The sequence below is a fragment of the Gossypium raimondii genome, chromosome 7 (assembly GCF_025698545.1).
Source record: "Gossypium raimondii isolate GPD5lz chromosome 7, ASM2569854v1, whole genome shotgun sequence".
Lineage (NCBI taxonomy): Eukaryota > Viridiplantae > Streptophyta > Magnoliopsida > Malvales > Malvaceae > Gossypium > Gossypium raimondii.
Window position 1 is genome coordinate 26,267,799 of NC_068571.1, and position 10,032 is coordinate 26,277,830.

The following is a 10,032-nucleotide window of genomic DNA, read 5'->3' on the forward strand; positions in this document are numbered from 1 at the left end:
ATTTTTAAGTTTCAACCGGTTCGTCAAGGGGGACCAAGCCAAGAATGTGCCAATATGGATGATCGTAGAGCGTTTTAAACTTCTTATTAAGTGTTTAAGTTTATTAACATCCTAAAATCGGATTTGGTAAATCAGATTGGGTATAGGGTGTTAAAAGTTAATTGGTATAAGAGCTTTCGGTTTAGTTGATCCTCTGGCAGTTAAGTTTTAGTCAACTCTATATGCATAGTACGGTGGACCTGGCTTATCCCTTAGGTATGTTATAAACTTTTGTGTAGTGAATAATTTGGTATATTGTTAATATTAGGGCAAAACAGACAATTGAGAATGGAAAATAATAATTTCATTGACAAAATAAGGAAGATCATACAAATTGAACCAAGAGATTTAGATACAAAAAAGTAGAAAAAAATTTAGTTTCCTCTCTCAATTGACGGGTGAATTGGCTCTATGAGGGCTTCGTCTTTTTTAGGGACTTCTTCCAGATCCATTGAATTCTTTATGTCCTCTTCTTCTACTCTGGGCTCAGTGGGAATGAATAAGTTCACTAATTGCTTCCATTCCCTCTGGAACTTTTCCCAGTCCTCACCCTTAAGGTTATAAACGTGAAATTTCAGGGATTCTAGGGTGACCTTCTGTAGGCAGTTGAAATCCACTCGACTTAAATCGAGAGGATTCGCAACAACTTGAGCGTGGAGGACCAAGTTGGATCGCAACTTGGGCAAGGTCTCTGTCAAGTTCGTCCTGGTGTCTTCCTAGTACTTCTTTAGAGTTTTCTTAATGGATTGACGTAAATGCTCCAACTCAGATAAGCGTTGTTGGTTTAGAGATTTGAATCTCTTTTCCCAAGAAGACTCTTTGGCTTTTAGCTGGTTGATCTCTTCTTCCATCCATCTAGCCTGGTCTTTTAGACTTACATATCTGGACTTCTAAGAAAAAGTTCAAGAGTCCAGATCTTTATTTTGGCCAAGAGTTTCCTTATGAGCCTGGTGTAGTTGAGCTAACGACTGCTTGTCAGAGTGTACAACTTCTTCCAATCTCGTCATTTTAGCGTTATTTTGCTTACTAGATTCTTGAAGGGCCCAACTTATAAGCCCATATTCAACACCAGTATCGAGAGAGGAGATAATTGAGAATTTAAAAAAAGGAATATGAGGAGAGCCTCTTTCACATGCTGAGGTATGACGTGGTTTTTCTGTTTATGGATGACACCTAGTGAGAATGGAGATTGCCTTGACCTCAAGAGATCCCACAATGGGAAAAGTTCATATGGTTTGCGAATTGGAGCATTGGTGGGTATGAAACCACGAGGAGCCCCTGGCTAGTTTTAGTATGTTACTTCTAGAGGGATTTCAGCCGTAGGAGGCTCTGCGGCGTGGACTATAGAGCCTATCGAGTTGGCAGACTCTACTAGCAGAGTTGGAGCTGAAGGTAAGGCGGGAACAGAAGGAGTGTTAGCTCTCTAGGGAGCAGGTCGTTCTTTAGTCTACACTGAGCAAGTTGTGGGCGATGGCTATCTTTTGTATCTTGGGTGCTTCTCTCCACCTTGGGTCTCTTTTGAGCTTTCTTACTAGTCACTATTCTTAGTGGGGCAACGATAGCAACTTTATTCTCCCGAACCTTGTCTAATAAAGCTAAGATATCCATGTTGACTGCTGGAGCGGGCGTAGTAGTATGTGAATTAGAAGTGGACCCTGTAAAATCAACAAAAAAATTAGCCCGACTGAGAGGACTGAAAGATGTACCATGAAATATATTATTCCAATGGCATGGAATGGAAGGGAGGCTCCCTCATCCTCCTTACTGAAATTCGTACCAGAACTTTATTGGAGTATTGGGGCCAAGCTATTTTAGCAAAAGGGACTTTTCGAGAATCCGCCCATAATAGAAGTTCATTAGCTTGGCATCCATTGGGACTTAATCCTTATAGAAAGTATTGGAAGACATGTTTGATAGTGACAATTTCCCTCAATTCTAAAACACGCCCCCTTAATTGTTTAATTTATTGCCAAATAACCTCTAAGTCAACAGACTGACTTTGTAAGTAGATGTTTTCACGGGGTAGGGACTAATAAGTGGGGAAGCCAAACCTAGTTTTGAGCTTACTAATGACCCTCACAAACTTGTCTTTTTTGATATAAAGGTTAGAGGTCCAATTCCAAATTATGGGTTCAAAATCTTGGCGCGTGCGAATGTGGGCATTTCCAATTGAGACACCTTATCTTTTTACTTTTAACTGGTAAATAATTTGGAATATGCCAAGCAGTGATGGCTCGTGGTGCATAAAGAAGTCGATGAAGAAGGTCACTAGTGTCCACTCGGACAGGGCAGAGAGTTGCCCCAATGTAATACCATACTCATTGAGGACTGAATAGAAAAAGGGATACAGAGGTAGGTGGAATCCAACCTCGAACAAGAATAGATGAAAAATGTAACCCTCTGTGTTGTCACTCAGATGCCATTCCCCTCAGATTATCTGGAAGTTGTAAGCAAAGTTGGGTAAAAGGATGCCTTGGGCCCGTAAGTATCAAACCAACTCATAATGGTGCTACATTCGTACTTAGGATCAATTAAGTGTCGAGTATTATCAGGACCTCTAGGTGGAATCTTAACAGCGTTGCTAGGGCTTTCAATTCTACTTATCTTACCATGACCACCATGGAATCTTCTACGAGTAGTTTTTCTAACCATTTTCAATTAAATGAAAAGGAAAAAGAGTGGGGAATTACCTTTAATGAAAATTTAAACTAAAGACGAAAAGAAGCAAGAAACTTTGACAGTAAATAAATCTGTGGCTCCAATAATACAACAAAGTGTTTGGGAAGGTGCTTGAGTTCCAATATTTGTAAAGAACCAAACGTCTGTAAGGAGTTTTAAATTTATTCAAACTATTCAAATCCTTTAATCACAGCTCGACACTTGTTAAGGCTAAGGTTATGAGATGTTTAAAAACACGAGAGTGCCCGCTAATATTTGCCCATGAAATTAAAATCTGCCAATTAAGACTGATTGTTTACATTCGCGCCAGTTAAACCTATAGAGTGTACATCACAAAAGAGAAGTCTGTTATGACAAGCAGTATTATACGCCAGGTCCAAGGAGTTGGTCATGCATCCTTAGCAGTGAGGATTTCCAAGTTGGTAAAAATTTTGAGGATGAAATTTCTTGAAGGAGAGGAGAGTTGTCACACCCCAAAAATCGGTATATCCAAAAAGATGAGTAAGGTAGGTATATAAACTATTGGGCATTCTGTGGTAACATAATCCGCCATTATGTTGGGCTGATGGTGAGTCAGGGTTTCAACGTATACTAGAGTTAAAGCATCCGTCTATTGACGGTATCTAAGGAATTGGTCGTAGGATATTTCCAAGAGAAGAAAGATTACACCAAAAAAACTACGCGCCTATGAGAGGGTATGTCCTAGAGTTTTGGTTGAGAACTAAGAGCCTGTCAGGTGTATGAGAAAGCTGTAGGAAACTTAATTGTATTTAAGATCTTTTGAATGTGAGTCACTGCCAAGATATGGTACGCTCTATATGCTTGAGTCCTGTTCAATTTGATCCTGTATCAGGTTTGGTTGAGAGTTATTGGGATTTTGTAGCAACAGAAACAGAGTTTATAGTAAATAGTAGTAGTAAAATGTGTGAAAGATCGCTTGTACACTAAAACAAGCCAACTAATCAAATCATCACAGCATAATGATTAACCATTTCTCAACAGAAGACAATTAGATTGATTTGATCCGCCATGATTCGTCAAAAGTAAGGTAAACCTTCATCAGATTTTCTTTACCTACCCTGGATTTGGTAGGGAAATCAAAGGCACCGAGAGTATATTTATAGGAAGGAAACATTTCAAATGATTTTTCTTCCTACTTAATGATCAGGTTCTTTTAATCTCAACATTCTCTTCTTCTTCTTTAAGATCGAAATAAGATCTTGTTTAATCAAGGGATGATCAACCTTTTAGAAAGTTCGGTAGCCCTGCATGTTATGACAGTAATGAGTACAGACGTGTAAAGATGTGAGAACAATATGTTTTGAGTGAAAGACCTTACATGAGGGTTGTGTATAGACGAAATGTTAGTAACCTATCAGTAAATAGGGTTTTAATGGTAATTTTATGATCTTTTGAGCAGTTGCTGTTGCGAAATCGAAAAGGATGATTGGAACAAGAGTTCTAAGCCGAGGTGAAGGAAGGTCTATGGTGAGTCTCTAAACCTGACTCCTACATGTCATGTAGTTATGTGTATGTGTGTTTTATGATAGGTATCTACAAATAAGTAAATGAGGTGACCAATGTGCGGCACAATATGTCGTTTGATATAGGATGTTGTTGTTGGAATGTGTGTGGTCATTACCTAATACTTTCCTGTTATGTAATTCCAATATCGGTTATATCTGGGTTATGTAAAAATGTGAGAAAAAAATTCGTTTGTATAGCCCCCGGTAGGGCAAGTATATTACTGACCAAACAGACAGATCACTGTGAAAATGAAGATTTATTATGTAGCCTCCGGTAGGGCAGCTATAATGCTAATCGGACTGGCAAATCACTGAATAGATTTGTGAAAAGTTCATGGCCATTGTATCATATGATAATACACCAAGAGGGCGTAAAGGTATAAGACCATATGGGAGAAGCCCCATGACATCCACAGAGATGGTCTGTCGGGACAGTAAAAATGGATTATCTGGAAAACCTTTATGGGTAATCTTATGAAAAGCCTTTTGGCATGTTATCTGGATAGCCTTTGTGGCTAATCTTATGAAAAGCTTTTGTGGTGTATTTTCTGGAAAGCCTTTGTGGCATATTATATGGAAAGCCTTTGTGGTTATTCTTATGAAAAGCCTTTGTGTCTAATCTTGTGAAAAACCCTTGTGCTGTATTGTATGAAAAGACTATAAAGCCTAAACGGTGAGTGGTTAGACCACCCAGACCGTGTAATCTGGGTATGTCATGAAGTTAGATTCTGAGAGAGTTCTCAGTATTATATTTGATTGAGAAATCCACTTTAGTAATCCATCAAGTAGGTGAGCTTGTTGTATATTAAGGTATGGTGGTGTAAGAGTTTGCCAAACCTGATAATTCTCATGTTATGTATCAAGCTATTTGAAATTCTTTTGGGTGATCAAAACCTTACATTCTTCCTAGTAAGTATGTTTGCTCGGGTTAATTGAATGATTTGGTGTGAACTGTGTTAGTGACCACCAATTCAGTAGAACAGACAGTCAAAGAGTAGTTCCCATATAAATATTACCTTAGGGAATGAATTCAACTGCTATATTCAAAGGGATAGCGAAATAGGATTTAGACTATAGGGCGAAGTTGTAATCTTCCAGTTAGATGGATCGTCTATAGGGTGTTCAATAGTAGAGGCAGGCGTATTGCTATCCACCAAGGATTTGAAACGTATTTTCCAAAGTCTAAAAAGAAGTTAAGAATTTTTAAGTCTAAGAATCCAACATCTCTATTTAAAGGTAAAACTGGTTGAGATTCACTAAGTTCCACTGAACTTATGGATGTTATTTTGAAATGTAGGTTTTTAAGTTTGAACCGGTTTGTCAAGGGGGATCAAGCCAGGAATGCGCCAATGTGGATAATCGTAGAACGATATTATGCATACAGAGTGACACTTTGAAAATATGTTTTTAAATGGAAAATGGAAATATACACCACGATTGAGTCTTTTTATGAAAAAGTAATAATAATGAAAAATGAAAAGGTCGTCTTATTCAAAACCCCAATTATGAAATCCCCTCTCTCCCACTTCACACCTCGGAACGCACCATTCTTATAGAGAAAAGGCACTTTCACATCTTCTTAACCCGAAATGGTGGGAGAGGAAATGTTCCATTTTTTAGGGTACTCGGGAGCAGATCCAAGTGGAGACGAGGTGGGGCCAGAGCTCGAGGATTAGAGCACGTGGCTACGAACCACGGTGTCGGGGTTCAATCCTCCTCGCCCACAATCGGCCCAAAAGGAAGGACCTTTCCTCTGGGGGTAGGAAAATCATGATCGGGATAACGGACCCAAAGCTATGGAACTTGGGCGTGGGCCTTTTGCCGAAATGGAGTGGCCTTTTATTTATCATTTATATTTACTTTTCTATTTTATATTTATATATAGTATTATCGGCCAAAATAAAATAAGCATATATTTTTTTTGTTTAAAGTGATATTGTCTTACACTATTATTGAGAATCAGTTGTAATGGATACAAGTGGTTATCTTCCAAACATTTGACTAAGAATAATAATTGAATAGTATAGCAACATGTTTAGTAAAGTCTTCGCCCATCTTAAACTTTTTTTTAAGTGTTTAAGTTTAGTAACATCTTAAATTCAGATTCGGTAAATCGTGTCGGGTATAGGGTGTTTACAGTTTTCCTCTTAACATTTTCCTATAATGTTGAATGTTTTTCTCTCCTATCAGAAACATAGTAAATTGTTCTTCACTATTTACCATTACCAACAAAACCTTTCACTATTCTTTTTTTTATATATAAATAGTTGGAACTTTTATTTAAAAATAACAAAGGCCCATATTAGAGCACTTAAACAACAACCAAGACCAAAACTCAAGGATTCAAAAAACTTAATAAAACCGGAAAGCCCAATTGAATATAAAATATAAACAAAATAAAAGCCCAAATGAAAGTAAAAACTAAGGAAAATAAAAGGTCTAGATCCAATTAACAAAACGGAGGAAGCTCTAGATACTTTTTAGCCTCAATTGTCTTTATTAATAACACATACTTCTAGAAAGGCAACAAAATCATTGGGAAAAAAAAGCAAAAATAATCCCTATTCATTTCAATATACCAAGACCCATTCATCTTTCTTTTCCAGATTCTTCTTATCCTCTTCCACTCCCTATTTTTTTTAGCAAATCGGTGAAAACTAGGGCTCTCTTCCTCTTCCATCTCTTTCTACTGCTTCTCTGGCAAGCTCCAGAATCTCATCTCGCATGCACCACTGTTCCCCACTTTTAAATCCTCAGTAGCCAAAAGGTGGGCAACTCCAATCGACGATCGAGGACTATAACTAAACTTACAGGTATTTAATATTTTACCCAAAAAATTTGCATCTCTAATATATGCTCATATTTCAGATTTATGCTCATATTTATTCTATATCTTTCTGATAACAGTTAACGCATCTCCTTCAACTTCTGTGTCCAGAAATCCCAGATCTAATCCCCATTGAAGACTTTGGACACATGCTAAAGCTTCAGTTACAAAGGATGAATGTACATTTTCATTGTTACCATTTTCGAACCAAAAACCTGTCCATCTTTTTCTCTAATCACAATCCCAGAACTGGATCTATTGTCAGATTCCCATAAAGCTGCATCAAAATTAATTTTCACAAGTGGATGTTCCAATGGACTCCAATTCTTTGATTCCCATCTACGAATAGGTATGGAAAATTTCTACCCTTCAATCTCCCGAATGCAACTGTAAATAGATTATGCAATGGCTGACCCCGGTCTTTTTTGTCCTTGGTGCTAGGGGTGAGCAAAACTCGATTCGACTCGAAAAAATCGAAAAAAAATTCGAATTTCAAGTTAAACGAATCAAGTTATTCGAATCAACTCGAATTTTTTTTCGAATTTTGAGTTCGAATCGAGTTCAGTTTTCGAATTTGAATAACTCGAATAATTCGAATAATTCGAATATCAAACTATAATATTTTACATTTTTACCCCAAACTCCCAAACCTTTTTACTTTTCCCTCAAAACTTTTACTCCTTCCCACTTTCCCCCTAAAACTTTTACTCTCCTCCCCTCCCAACCCCCAATCTACCCAAAATCCATTTCCCACCAAAATTTTACTCTCCCATTTATTTTTTCTCAAAATTTTACTCCAAAAAACCCTCAAAACTTTTTATTTCCCCCCAAAATTTTTACTCCCTCCCACATTTCCCCTAAAACTTTTATTCCCTTCCCATCCCACCTCCCATCTATCCCAAACCCTCCCCCCTCCAATTTTTTTTAATATTTTCCCTCCAGAATTTTACTCCCCCTATTTACTTTCTCTCAAACTTTTATTCCCCAAAACTTTTTATTTTTCCCTAAACTTTTACTTCTCAAAGATTTACTCTCAAATAAAAATCAAAATTATCCAAAAAAATCACTAAACATAAATAGTAATAATTTTATTTATATCTACTATTTATATTATTAAATTAAATTTCACATTTTATATTATTTGTATTATTGAATTGTTTAGTCATATTGGATATTTATATTAAAATTGAATTATTAATTATGCCATAAAATTAAAATATTCGTGTTAAAATTTTATATTGGTATCAATTTCACATTTTATTTTTAAAATAACTTTTATTAAAAATCATATTTTTACATTTAATATATTTTTAATTCTAAAATACATAGTGACAAGAATCAAGATAATTGAAACAACTAAGCAAGCAAAGAAGCTAACCAAGATATAAAAAATTAATAAATAAATTATGAAGTGATGAAAGTTAATAAAAAATTTGATTAAGGTGGACAAATTTTATTACGATGGGTGACAATGGTTACAAGGACCCAAAATTATTTTTTAAAATTTAACTCGAACAAATATATTCGATTTGATTCGATTCGAATTCCATCTCACTCGACTCGATTCGAGAAAACTTCAAATAAAGTTAGGATGATAAAATGTGATTCGAAAACTCGATTAACTCGAAAATTTTCGATTCGATTCGATTCGGTTCGATCGAATGCCCTACTTGGTGCAACCATTTGTTGCATTATGACTGGATAATCCATAGTGCGCACACAAACAACTTATAAAAAGGAATAGAGTTACGTGCAAAAAACCAGGTAACCCACTCAAATAATTCCACATTGGACACCATATCTGACCAATCCCAATTCAAATGATGCCATATTTCCTTTGTCATAGGAAAATCTCCCAAAGCATGTATACTAGTCTCAGCCTCACCTGCACATCTAGAACAAAGGCTTGAACTGGTGATCCTTTTAAACTGTAGGGTGCATAGAGTAGGAAGAATTTTTTTTGTAATACACCAGAATGTAATTTTTAGTTTGGATGGTAAATCCAAACCCGATAATTTCTTATAAAAATTTATGTAATATGTTTGGTTTTGTAATTGAATAACTACAGGAGATTGTTGTAAAATAAATCTGTAAGCACTGCGGGCCGTAAACTCCCCGAAAGCCTCTCCAAACCACACTTGATAGTTATCATGCGGAAATCTAGACAATGGAATGTGAAGAATCCTTCTAGTATCCATATCACTAAAGGTATCTCTTATGTTATCCACTTTCCAGACTCTATTTGTGTTATCAATTAGATCACTCACTTTCAAATATTCATGACATCTCTCACCATTTTGTATTCTGTAATTTACAGCTCCTGGTACCCATGTCTTAATCATTCATGCAATTGTAATTCAAAATTAATTACATTAATCATATTAACGAGTAGCTTTCTAACTCCTATTCTTAAAACACTATAAATAGAAGCCTTTCACAATAGGTGACAAAACTTTTGACACTTTTGGCATTTTCAGCTTTTTGAACCATGGTAGATGGTATCACCCATACCGACTAAAACGATCTATTCCGATAGTAAACATTAACAATAATCTTTAGTTTCTTTTTAGGTGCAAATTCCAGTTGGTATTGGCGGGTTGATTTCGCCCATACCGAAATATGGTGTACCGACTGATACCAAAAATAATAATTTTAAAATATTTTTTAAATTTAAAATAAAATTTTTATTATTTATTTATACAAAAAATAAATTAAAATATATTTTAATTTTAATTTTTATTATTTATTTTGGATTTGTTGAATTATGAATTGTTATATGCATAGAATGAGATAATCTTATTGTTTAATATGTGGAATAATTTTTTGCTTGTTTTATTGTGAATTTGTGTAATGATGGATTTGTGATGCTTATTGAAGAATACTATATATAATTGATGAGTATTTTATTTTATTTTTGATATCTTAGAATTTACAGGGTGAGATTTGAACTCATGCCACCAA

At 35.6% G+C, this 10,032-nt stretch overlaps 1 long non-coding RNA gene across 3 annotated transcripts; it reads left to right on the forward strand.

Annotated features, from left to right (window-relative positions):
- The first annotated feature begins 6,790 nt into the window (after window positions 1-6,790).
- Window positions 6,791-9,553, forward strand: LOC105798326 (uncharacterized). Of its 3 annotated transcripts, none has more exons than XR_001135034.2 (4): window positions 6,791-7,057; window positions 7,152-7,250; window positions 7,337-7,420; window positions 9,140-9,553. It is a non-coding gene; the product is annotated as an uncharacterized LOC105798326 (long non-coding RNA). The 3 variants fall into 3 exon arrangements; XR_001135025.2 differs by having other exon boundaries at window positions 7,183-7,250; XR_008198093.1 differs by lacking the exon at window positions 9,140-9,553 and adding an exon at window positions 8,918-9,132.
- The last annotated feature ends 479 nt before the right edge of the window (window positions 9,554-10,032 follow it).